The sequence below is a fragment of the Sapajus apella genome, unplaced genomic scaffold (genome assembly GCF_009761245.1).
Source record: "Sapajus apella isolate SASKATOON/1434 unplaced genomic scaffold, GSC_monkey_1.0 scaffold33, whole genome shotgun sequence".
In the NCBI taxonomy this organism is placed as follows: domain Eukaryota; kingdom Metazoa; phylum Chordata; class Mammalia; order Primates; family Cebidae; genus Sapajus; species Sapajus apella.
This window is the reverse complement of record NW_022436973.1, coordinates 23,079,766-23,090,711: the sequence shown is the minus strand read 5'-3', so window position 1 is coordinate 23,090,711 and position 10,946 is coordinate 23,079,766.

The window sequence follows — 10,946 nt, the reverse complement described above, 5'->3', positions numbered from 1 at the left end:
ACAGGGTCTTGCCCTATCACCCAGGCTGGAGTGCAGTGGCATGATCACGGCTCATTGCAGCCTCATCCTCTTGAGCTCAGGTGATCCTCCCACTTCGGCCTTCCTAATAGCTGGAACCACAAGTGCACACCACCACACCTGACTAATTTTTTCAATATTTTGTAGAGGTGGGGTTCTGCCATATTGCTCAGGCTGGTCTCGACCTACTGGGTGCAAGCGATCCTCCTGCCTTGGTCTCCCAAAGTGCTGGAATTACAGGTGTGAGCCTCCACACCCAGCTCAGCTGTTTTAATGAAAAAGCTGAGTATGCTGGGGAACTTCACAGAGGCAAGGACCTCAAAACTTGTATATCTCTGTTGGGCCCAAGCGCCCAATTCACCATCTTACTTAGTCCCCTGGATGGGTGCAGAGATGGCTGAAGGCACCACACCAGGACTGCAGCGTGGAGTGGGGACAAAATGAAAAGGGCTTCGGGGCTTTGGAACTCTCTGGATGGACTCTGCAGCTACATAGAGGAGGAAGCAGCAGCAATACAACCCTGAAGCCAGGGCCAAGAAGAAATGAAAGCATCCTAGATGCACCCTGTGAACTAGCCTGAGCTTCTGGCAGCTGCTTTAGCTCCTAATGTGCACACACTAAACTCCTTGGTTTGCTTTCCCATAAGGAAAAGAATCACCCAAGTTCAACTGATAGGCTTCGAGCAAACTTTGCAGAGGAGAAGGCAAATTAAGTAACCTTCCATGTGGGGCCCACGGGCCAATTCAGTGGCTTTCACTGCAAATGTATCACTGGTATTGATGCTCATACAAGTTTGTACTGCCAATGCCTGTAGGTGTCAGATGAGATTCACCCTTTCAGAGACTGCTGCATGTGGAAAGGTGATTCCTGAACCCTCTTAGATGGTCCTGGAGAAACTGTTCAGACTTTCAAGAGGGAGGCCAGGCACAGTAGCTCACACCTATAATCCCAGCACTTTGGGAGGTCGAGGCGGGTAGATCACTTGAGGTCAGGTGTATGAAACCAGCCTGGCCAACATAGTGAAACCCTGTCTCTACTTTCGTAAAAATACAAAATTATCCAGGCGTGATGGCACACACCTATAATCCCAGCTACTCGGGAGGCTGAGGCAGGAGAATCGCTTGAATCCAGAAGGCCGAGGTTGCAGTGAGCCGAGATCATGCCACTGCACTCCAGCCTGGGCAACAGACCAAGACTCTGTCTCAAAAAAGACTTTCAAGAGGGAAAAGGAAAATCCAAGAATTAGTCTCAAAGGCTGCCAGATTACTCAGAGGTGTTTTCAAGCACAATAGCGCCACCTGTCAGACACAGTCACCAAGCGCATCCCTTAAAAAAAATTTGTTTAGAGAGGTCGCTGTTCTGTCACCAAGACTAGAGTGCAGTGATGCCATCAGATCTCACTGCAGTCTTGAATTCCTGGGCTCAAGCCATCCTCTCACCTCACTGTCCTGAGTAGCTGGGACAACAACTGGGAGCTACCATGCCCCGCTAATTTTACAAAATTTTTTAGAGACGTCGTCTCTCAGGCTAGTCTTATAGCTCCTTGGCCTCAGGTAATACTTCCACCCCACCGCACCTGGCCCGATCCCTCCATCCTCTCTTTTTTGTTTGAGATAGTCTCTCTCTGTCACCCAGGCTGGAATGCAATGGCACAATCACAGCTCATTGCAGCCTGGAACTCCTGGGCTCAAGCGACCCTCCCCGCTCAACCTCCTGAGTAGCTTGGTGTCTGCCACACATACCATGCAAGCTAATTTAAAACATATATTTTTGTAGAGACGAGATCTCGTTTTGTTGACCAGGTGGTCTCAGGCTGCCAGGCTGGAGTGCAGTGGCGTGATCTCAGCTCACTCCAACCTCCACCTCCCAGGTTCAAGCTATTCTCCTGCCTCAGCCTCCCAAGTAACTGGGACTACAGCCCATGCCACCACACCTGACTAATTTTTGTAATTTTTGTGTATGTATGTGCATATATATATATATAGTAGAGACAAGGTTTCACCATGTTGGCCAGGCTGGTCTTGAACTCCTGACCTCAAGTGACCTGCCCGCCTCAGCCTTGCAAAGTGCTGGGATTACAGGCATGAGCCACCATGCCCAGCCCCTATCCCCTTTTTTAAAAGGAAGCTACTAACTTGTTACTGATCCAAAGTGGTCCTGTGACTCTCCAAACTGACACCCCCATTTTGGGATGGGTCAACTTGGATCTGGTGGCTATTAAAGGAGGGACACAAAAGGCCTTATTAGTCCAATGGAAATGCTGTATTCAGGAACACAGCTGGTCTGGCCCTAATATTATCTGGGTTTTACACGAAAAAGTGGCAGCAAAAATCCCTTCAGGGGAAACCTTTTTCCTTACTTCACCGCTTGAAGCAAAGCTGTGGCTTAATTGGGCCTTCAAGTCACAGGGGCTTCCCTAAGCACCTGGCTTGGTATGCTGATGGTTTGGCTAGACTGACACCCTATGGTGTCCACGTTCAACCTCAGCACCAGCTATGCAGAACCAAAAGCAGGCATGGGCCAGATGCAGTGGCTCACGTCTATAATCCCAGCACTTTGGGAGGCCAAGGCAGGTGGATCATGAGATCAGGAGTTCGAGATCAGTCTGGCCAATGTGATGAAATCCTGTCTCTACTAAAATAACAAAAATTAGCCAGGTGTGGTGGCACGGGCTGATAATCCCAGCTACATGGGAGGCTGAGGCAAGAGAATTGCTTGAACTCAGGAGGCAGAGGTTGCAGTGAGCTGAGACGGAGCCACCGCACTCCAGTCTAGGCAATAGAGCAAGACTCCATCTCAAAACAACAAAAAAGCAAGCATGATTGCTCCACTCAATGGATAAAGCTCAAGGGAGTGCTGATAGTTCTGGCCAATACTCCCCGTGATGAGCCCTGCTACATTTTTACCGCCTTTTGTGTGGTTGCCAATGACCTAGCTATCTTGCCCACAAGACTGGAAGATTAAAGACATTCCCTGTTGCAGCTGCATATTGTGGAAATGATTCCAGCTGCCAATCAGAAGCTCAAGTTGCTCACAGAGATGCCCATGGTAAGGGCCCTTCTCTAATGAGACAAACTGTAGTCAAGCTGCTGATCCAGCCTTCACTGCCTAGACTACCCCCATCACTGCCTAGATCCATCATCAAACAAGATGTGGCAACACATTCCCCATCGTGGACTGAGCACAAAGTCAAAAACTATATGTTTTCAGGCCAGGCAAGGTAGTCAAAGTATTCAATGGACACGCCAGGCTCCCTGGTATTGTCGAGCACTGGAATGGCCTCCTCCAAAGCTTTCAACGACCTCTGTCCACTCCTTCTGGGCCACATAGTTCAGCGAGGCAGCGTGATCACTGAATGCAGCCTGTCCCCAGACAAAGATCTCCTCTCAGCCACTTCCTGGGTGGTTATCAGGACAAAAATGGGTGGAGGGTTATACAGATCTATTCTGAAAAGTTGGAGCATGGTCCTTTTTTTTCCTTTCCCCCCTGCCCCCACCCCAACAGCAACCCCACACCAGTCTGCTTGCTATACCCTCTGGTGTCAGCACGGCAAAATGGGACTCAGGGGATTCAAATTTATTTCTAATTCTGATTTAGCCACTTGAATTCTCTTGACAGATTAACCTGATCCCAGATCAATGTACTCATTGAATACAATTGCTTGCCAAGTTGAGTACATTGGTTGAGTACATTCCTTGCCAAGCCCCCAAACACTGGCTCACATAGGCCAAAGTGGGAGTTACAGTGGAAGTCTGTCAATTTTGCAAAAATGTCCTTGTCTCACCCACACCTTTCCCCCGCCGACAGAAGTTCTGGGTATGAGTAGGAAAAGATTGGAGAAATGACGCAGTTACGGCTACGGCAAGGAAATACCCTGTCTTCACGGCTAGGCTTGCGAGAAGACAGCTTAGATGCCAGCAGGTACAAACAGTGGGGAGTGATCAATGTACTCTTTGTTCCCTAGATCCAGCACTGGAACCTACAAAAACCATCATCTGGACCGGGCGCGGTGGCTCACGCCTGTAATCCCAGCACTTTGGGAGGCCGAGGCGGGTGGATCACGAGGTCAAGAGATGGAGACCATCCTGGTCAACACGGTGAAACCCCGTCTCTACTAAAAACTACAAAAAATTGGCTGGGCATGGTGGCGCGTGCCTGTAATCCCAGCTACTCAGGAGGCTGAGGAAGGAGAATTGCCTGAACCCAGGAGGCGGAGGTTGCGGTGAGTCGGCTCACCGCATTGCACTCCAGCCTGGGTAACAAGAGCGAAACTCCGTCTCAAAAAAAAAAAAAAAAAAAACACCATCATCTGGTTCATCTGAGTTAAGCAGCAGCTGCAGCTGATGGCCTCACCCTTTCTGGGTTTATCACGCTGCCCACATACTATGAAAACAGGGGAATTCACAAGGAGGTGGCCAGTCCTGAACTATTCAGTTGTGGCCTTTGCCAGCCATCAGTGGTAGCTCCCAAATACGGAATGTCCCCTTCCCCCATACATGCACAAACACACCATCCAGCACAATCTTGTTTCAGCCTGACTGGTACAAACACAGGTGCTTTTCCTGTCACCCAGGTGGCCTTGGTTCGTGTATGGTGTCTGAGGATGTAACCATTAGGTGACACCATCCATGTCTCTTAACCAAATCAGTGTAATGATAATCCAAATCAAAATCAACAACAAATTCTGCAGTCAAGTAACACATGACCCTATGGGTGTATGTTTGTATGTGGGCCATATGATGTCTCTCCATTAGTGATGAGGGTTGCCTTTGGCCCATCTATAGCTTCATATAATTACAGGCCATGACATTGAGGACCAGTAGATTAGTCTACAACTCACTTATGCAGGTTGTAATGGATAGTTGTCTGGCCTTAGGCTATATCCTGGCCTACTTAGGCCTACTGATCCCCTTGAGACTTACTCACAAGTGAATGAGTCTGAGACCCCGGGTGGCATTGTTGAAGCCAATACTGTAGGTTGGCCTCATCTTGCTTGAGGTTCTGTTGGTAGTAATTTAATTCTGTATGAGACAAATTGAGTGAATTTGGTCCCAGCCTATGCTGATCAGATCGACTGGAGTGGCAGATGGAGTGGTACACTCATGGGAATATTCCACTTTGGTCGGGAATGTATAGGGTCAATTTTTGGGAAAGGAAAGCTGTCAGAGGCCCTGAACATTTTTAGTGGGTATGACAAGACTACAAGGCCCTGACCCCTCTTTCCCTGGGCTGTTTCTCAGGGTTGTGGAAGGAGCAAGCCACACTGAGGTAATCTGTCTCTCCAGGACAAAGAACAGGCTTGCTTACTGCCATCTATGAAAGAGGTGGATTAGAGCCGTGCACAGTGGCTCACGCCTGTAATCCCAGCACTTTGGGAGGCTGAGGTGGGCAGAGTTCAAGACCAGCCTGACGAACATGGAGAAATCCCATCTCTGCTAAAAATACATAATTAGCCAGGTATGGTGATGCATGCCTATAATCCCAGCTACTTGGGAGGCTGAGGCAGGATAATCGTTTGAACCCAGGAGTCGGAGATTGCAATGAGCCCAAATCACGCCATTGCACTCCAGCCTGGACAAGAGCGAAACTCTGTCTCAAAAAAAAAAAGAAAGAGGTGGGTTCCCCATGCTCAATGTTCCTCACGTGGAACAGAAACCCAGTGCATGCACAGAATCAGTAGGGCTCCTTCTCATTTTCCTCGTGGAACTTAGGGAACAAGGACAGCTGATGCAAACAGTTTTTGCTACTTGCTGTGCTGTGTTAATAGGCTTTGCTTTGTCTCTAATCCAGGAATCTCCTGTCTTCTGACAGCATTCATGAAACAGTAACTAGTTAACTGATCTTGAAAGGAGGGCAAAACAAAATCTCAGATATTTTTATGTAGCAAAGTGAAAGAGAATACACAGTAACTGCTAGAGAATGCCTTCGCAAAAGGGCATTCTTAGAAGCTGTCTCAGTTGGCTCAGGTTACCGGAACAAAATGCCATAAACTGGGTGACTTCAACAACAGAAATTTATTTTCTCAGAGTTCTGGAGGCTGGGCAGTCCAAGATCAAGGCGCTAGCTGATTTGGGTCCTGGTGAGGGCTGTGTTTCTGGCTTACAGATGGCCACTTTCTCATTGTGTCCTCACATAGTGGAGATAAAGAGCTTTAATGTCCCTTCCTCTTCACATAAGGGAACTGGCCCTATCCAACAGGGATCCACCCTTATGGCCTTTATCATTTTAGCCTTTATCACCTCCTTATAGCCTTTATCTCCAAATATAGTTACTTAGGGGGTTAGGGTTTCAACATATGAATTTAAGGGAGACAAATATTCATTCCATAACAGGTGCCATTCAGCAGGTTTCGGGTAAGGCTGGTAGTGAGAGAAAGCTTTAAAAGAAATGCTGAAAATATGAGGAAGTTGGTTAATTTTACAGATGGGATTCTTTTTCTTTTTTTTTCTTTTTTTTTTTTTTTTTTGAGACCTCAACCTCCCAATAGCTGGGACGATAGGCATGCACCACCACACCTGGCTAATTTGTTGAAGCAACAGAGGTTCACCACATTGGCCAGGCTGGTCTAAAACTCCTGAGCTCAATCAATTTGCCCCCCTCTGCCTCCCAAAGTGCTTGCATCTGTAAGCCACTGCCTTACAGATGGGATTCTGAAGGACATGGCAGATGTGGGAGGTGAAGAGGTGGTGGAGGATAGGTCAGGGCCAAGGAAAAAGAGAGCATTGTGGGACTGAGTATGTGGCCCGTGGGTTCCACAGTTTCAGAGGTGAGAGACAAAAACAGGCATGAGAAGCATAAAAATGTTTTCATGAGTTAAAATTATTAAAAGTCTGTGCTAGGAATGCTACCTAGGAATCAAAACAAATGAATTATACTCTTATACACAACAACATGGATAAATCTCACAGGTAGTGATGAGTGAAAGCCAGATATTTAAAAACTACATAATGCATGATGTCGTTTACATGAACTTCAAGAAAGAGAAAAATTAACTTTTGGTGCAAGGATCCAGGAGGGGGTTACCTCTTGAGGGGCAAGTGTTCACTAAGCGGAGGTACCAGAGAGGGTTTGGCCACCTTCTGGGATGGCCCTTGTCATTCTGGATCTCTTCATGGAACTATGAGAATTGCCATAATTAATGTGTGCTTTAGTTTCTGTATTTCTCCTTTAATTACCATCGGGGACTTGACAGGAAGTGGATCCAAGTGCCGGCCTCACACTCTGGGGCCTCCAGGGGGCGCTATGGCCCAACACACAGCGTCGCCAAGCGCGCCTCCGCCTAATACACCACTTCGGATCTGTTTTCTATGGTTTGCACCCGCTTAGGGTTGACTGGGGGCGGTTAGGCGGGGGAGAGTCCTGCTCATTTTTTAAAAAGCATTGTTTTATGACTAGGCCTACAGAAAAAATTTCCAAACTAACATGCATGGCATGTTAGGCACCAGCATGACCCTCCTGGTGCCAGGTGTTAAAATCTTCCACCTTGAAGCAGGTGCAGCAAACCCACTCACACCGCTCTGCTACTCCTTCCACAAGCTGCTCCCGGACCGTTCCTCACCTTCAGGCTCAGGCCCTTCTTCTGTGCTTGTCCCAGGATTTGCTCGCTTCTGTAACAGCCCAGGTCACTCCAGAGAGACATTGAGCATTCATGGTCTCCTGCCACCTGGCTGTGAGCTCATAAGGGCGCCACCTGGGTTTTATTATCTGCTCATTCTCTAGCACCAGCCACTCACAAAAACCCTTCTCATGGACATGAGCACAAAAGGCCCTGAAAGGGCAGAATGAGACCAGAGGCTCTGTCCTGAGGGTTTGTGCTGAGTCCCTGCCAGAAGAGAGTGGCATTCTCTGCAGGCGTGCACCAAGCTTCCTCTGTCACCACCACCCCTCCAGCTTTCTGTGGCGCACCCCATCCGACCAAATTCCTTTCTCATGGAGAAGATGCAGCAGTTGGAACAGGAAAATATACAAAGGAACTAAGATAAATAATGCATGGCCAGCACAGTGGTTCACACTTATAAGCTCAGCACTTTGGGAGGCCAAGGCACGAGAATCACTTGAGGTCAGGAGTTTGAGACCAGCCTGGGCAACACAGCAATACTTCTGCCTCAAAAAAAAAATTATATTAGCCAGGCATGGTGGTGCACAACTGCAATCCCAGCTACGTGAGAAGCTAAGGAGGGAGGACTTGATCCCAGGAGTTTGAGGCTGCAGTGAGCTATGATCACATGACTATACTCCAGCCTGAGTGACACAGTGAGACCCTGACTCTAAACACATAAATAAAAGATAGTAAAAATAAGATAACTAATGCAAAATAAAAGCACACAGAGAGTTCCAAGAAACAGACTTTCACCTGGTTCTAAAGCAGAGACACTCACCTCTGACCTCAAGTGCTGATCCAGAATTGCTCATTGACCTTCCTCCCTTCATCACCCCTTGGTTCAGCATCTCTAACACAGAAGCCCTTCTCTGGGGCTGCAGGCTCTGAGAAGCCTCAAACACCATCCTGGCTGGTTTTCTGTTCCATGTGGTTAGGATGGAACAGAAACCCACCCAAGCTGGGAGTCTGCCCCAGCTTATGACTCAGCCTTAACTCTGCCACTTCCCTGGGCTGGCTGATTTTCCCTTCTGCCACAGGTTAATTCTGAGCACCTATCCCCCAAATCTACCTTGGGGACAACCTTCCAGAATGAAAAGCACTCCAACCAAAGCACTTCAACCATCATAAAAGGAATGCTGTAAAGCGAGGGCATTCCCATGGGAAGGGCCAGCCAGCATGAAGGCTGGAGCTGGCAGAGAGGGAGCTGGGTTTGGGAAACGTGTGATCTGCCACCCCAGATAAGCAAGGAACTCACACGGCAAGCGAGTGGAGGGAAGGCTGGCAGGCAAGAGAAATTGGATCAGGCATCAAAGGTCCTAAAATGTTCCTAAATGAAGTGCCTAATGTCTATTTGGGGGGCCACAAAAGACATTAAGTTTCTAAGCAGGCGATGGCTGAATCCAAGCAACTTTTTTTTTTTTTTTTTTTTTTGAGATGGAGTCTTGCTCTGTCGCCCAGGCTGGAGTGCAGTGGCACCATCTTGGCTCACTGCAACCTCCGCCTCCCAAGTTCAGCCTCCTGAGTAGCTAGGATTACAGGCCCACGCCACCACGCCTGGCTAATTTTTGCATTTTTAGTAGAATCGGGGTTTCACCATGTTGGCCAGGCTGGTCTCGATCTCTTCACCTCGTGATCCACCCACCTCGGCCTTCCAAAGTGCTGGGATTACAGGCGTGAGCCACAGCACCCAGCCTAAGCAACACTTTTTAAAACTGGCAGGAGGATGGGGATGTTTGGGGGTGAGCAGCCAGGGATGGGAGCTAAGGGAAGAGGCTGTGGGCAAAACTGGGAATTCCATGTCTGCGCCAAGCCAAGGTGGAGTCCTGTGGAGGAAAAGTGCGTTCTGTTGTTAAAGATATTCTCTGCGGGTACTGGGGCAGGGAGGACAGGGAAGGGAGACTCCTTAAGACATGACAAACAGGTAGCTGACGGACAGGGAGGGAAAAGTATTGGAGATGACTCCCAGACTCCAAGACCCTGGCAGGCAGCAGAATGAGGTGCCTAGCACAAACACAGGGGAGTCAGGAAGAAGAGCTGGCTGGTGGAGAGTGAGCCTGTGGAGACCAGAAGTCCCTCCCCAGCCTAGGGGCAGAGCCTCTTGGGATAGGACCCTCCCTGGAGGCAGATGCTCCTCTCTTCTCTGAGGGCCAACCCCAGCCTTGTCCTCACCCACTGATGGGTGGGTGACTGACAGAATCGAGAATCCCATAGGGGAAGACCATTTCCTCAAAGATATTCTCGGAGACTGTGGAGGAACTTGAGTTCTATGACAGGAGAACAGGAGGAGAGCGTGAGGCACAGCAGTCTAGGGTGCTCAGAGGGCAGAGGAGAAAGACAGCATGCTCTGGTCATCAGGACGGTTTCCTAGGTGTGTGTGAGGGTGTGTGGGGGAGGGACTAACCCGCTGCTGCAAGGAGGTCCCAGGGCCTGAGGCCCAAGAGAGGCCACGGAGTCTGAGAGCAGAAGCAGGAAGGCAGGGCTGGAAGGGAGCCAGCCCACAAGGGCTCCAGGAGTGGCTTTCGGGGGGCCAGTCAGGCGTCCTTGGTAGAATGTTCCAGTGAACAGTGTCAGACACAGGAGGGGCAGGAATTGAAGAAGGACGTGGGGAGGAGGGGACAGTTCTTTTAAGAATGGGGAGATCTGAGCAGAGAAAAGAGAACATATCAAGACACAAATAGCAGATGGGTGGGGTAACCTCAGGAAAGGCAGAAGACAGGACTGAGCAAGAAGGTTCCACATCCATCTCCACGGGGGAAGGCAGGGAGAAAAGAATGGGTGAAAAGACAGAAACGAGGAGGACCATGTACTGCTGACGGCACCAGCAGGGTTCTGCCAAGATTCCCTGCGTCCTCTCCACTGGGTAAGAGGAAGGGTGTCTGCTGGAAATGAGAGAGCCAGAGGTGGGTCTGAACACTGGGGAGGAGTGGAGCAAGTATGGAACAGCTTTGGGGGGCTTCTCACATGTAATGTGTGTACAGGTCTTGGTAAATTGCAGGTTCTGATTCAGCATGTCTGGGCAGGGCCTAAGAATCTGCATTTCTCACCAGCTCCCAGGAGATGTCAATGCTGCTGCTCCGGGGACCACATTATGAGAAGCAAGATTTAGAGAGGGAGATCAGGAGATGGAGAAAGACACTGGCATAAGAATTTGCCTTAAGGAGAGACCCATCTCTGATAATCCCACCTGGGGTAAAAGCGGAGACCTGAAGAAGTCCTGGTGGGAACGGCAGCCTCCTGCCGGTGACGCGGAGAGGTATAGAGAGAAGGGGTGGTAAAGAGGCTAGCGAAGGAGGTGAGAGGGCCTGTGTGATGGTAGGAGAACCAGCAG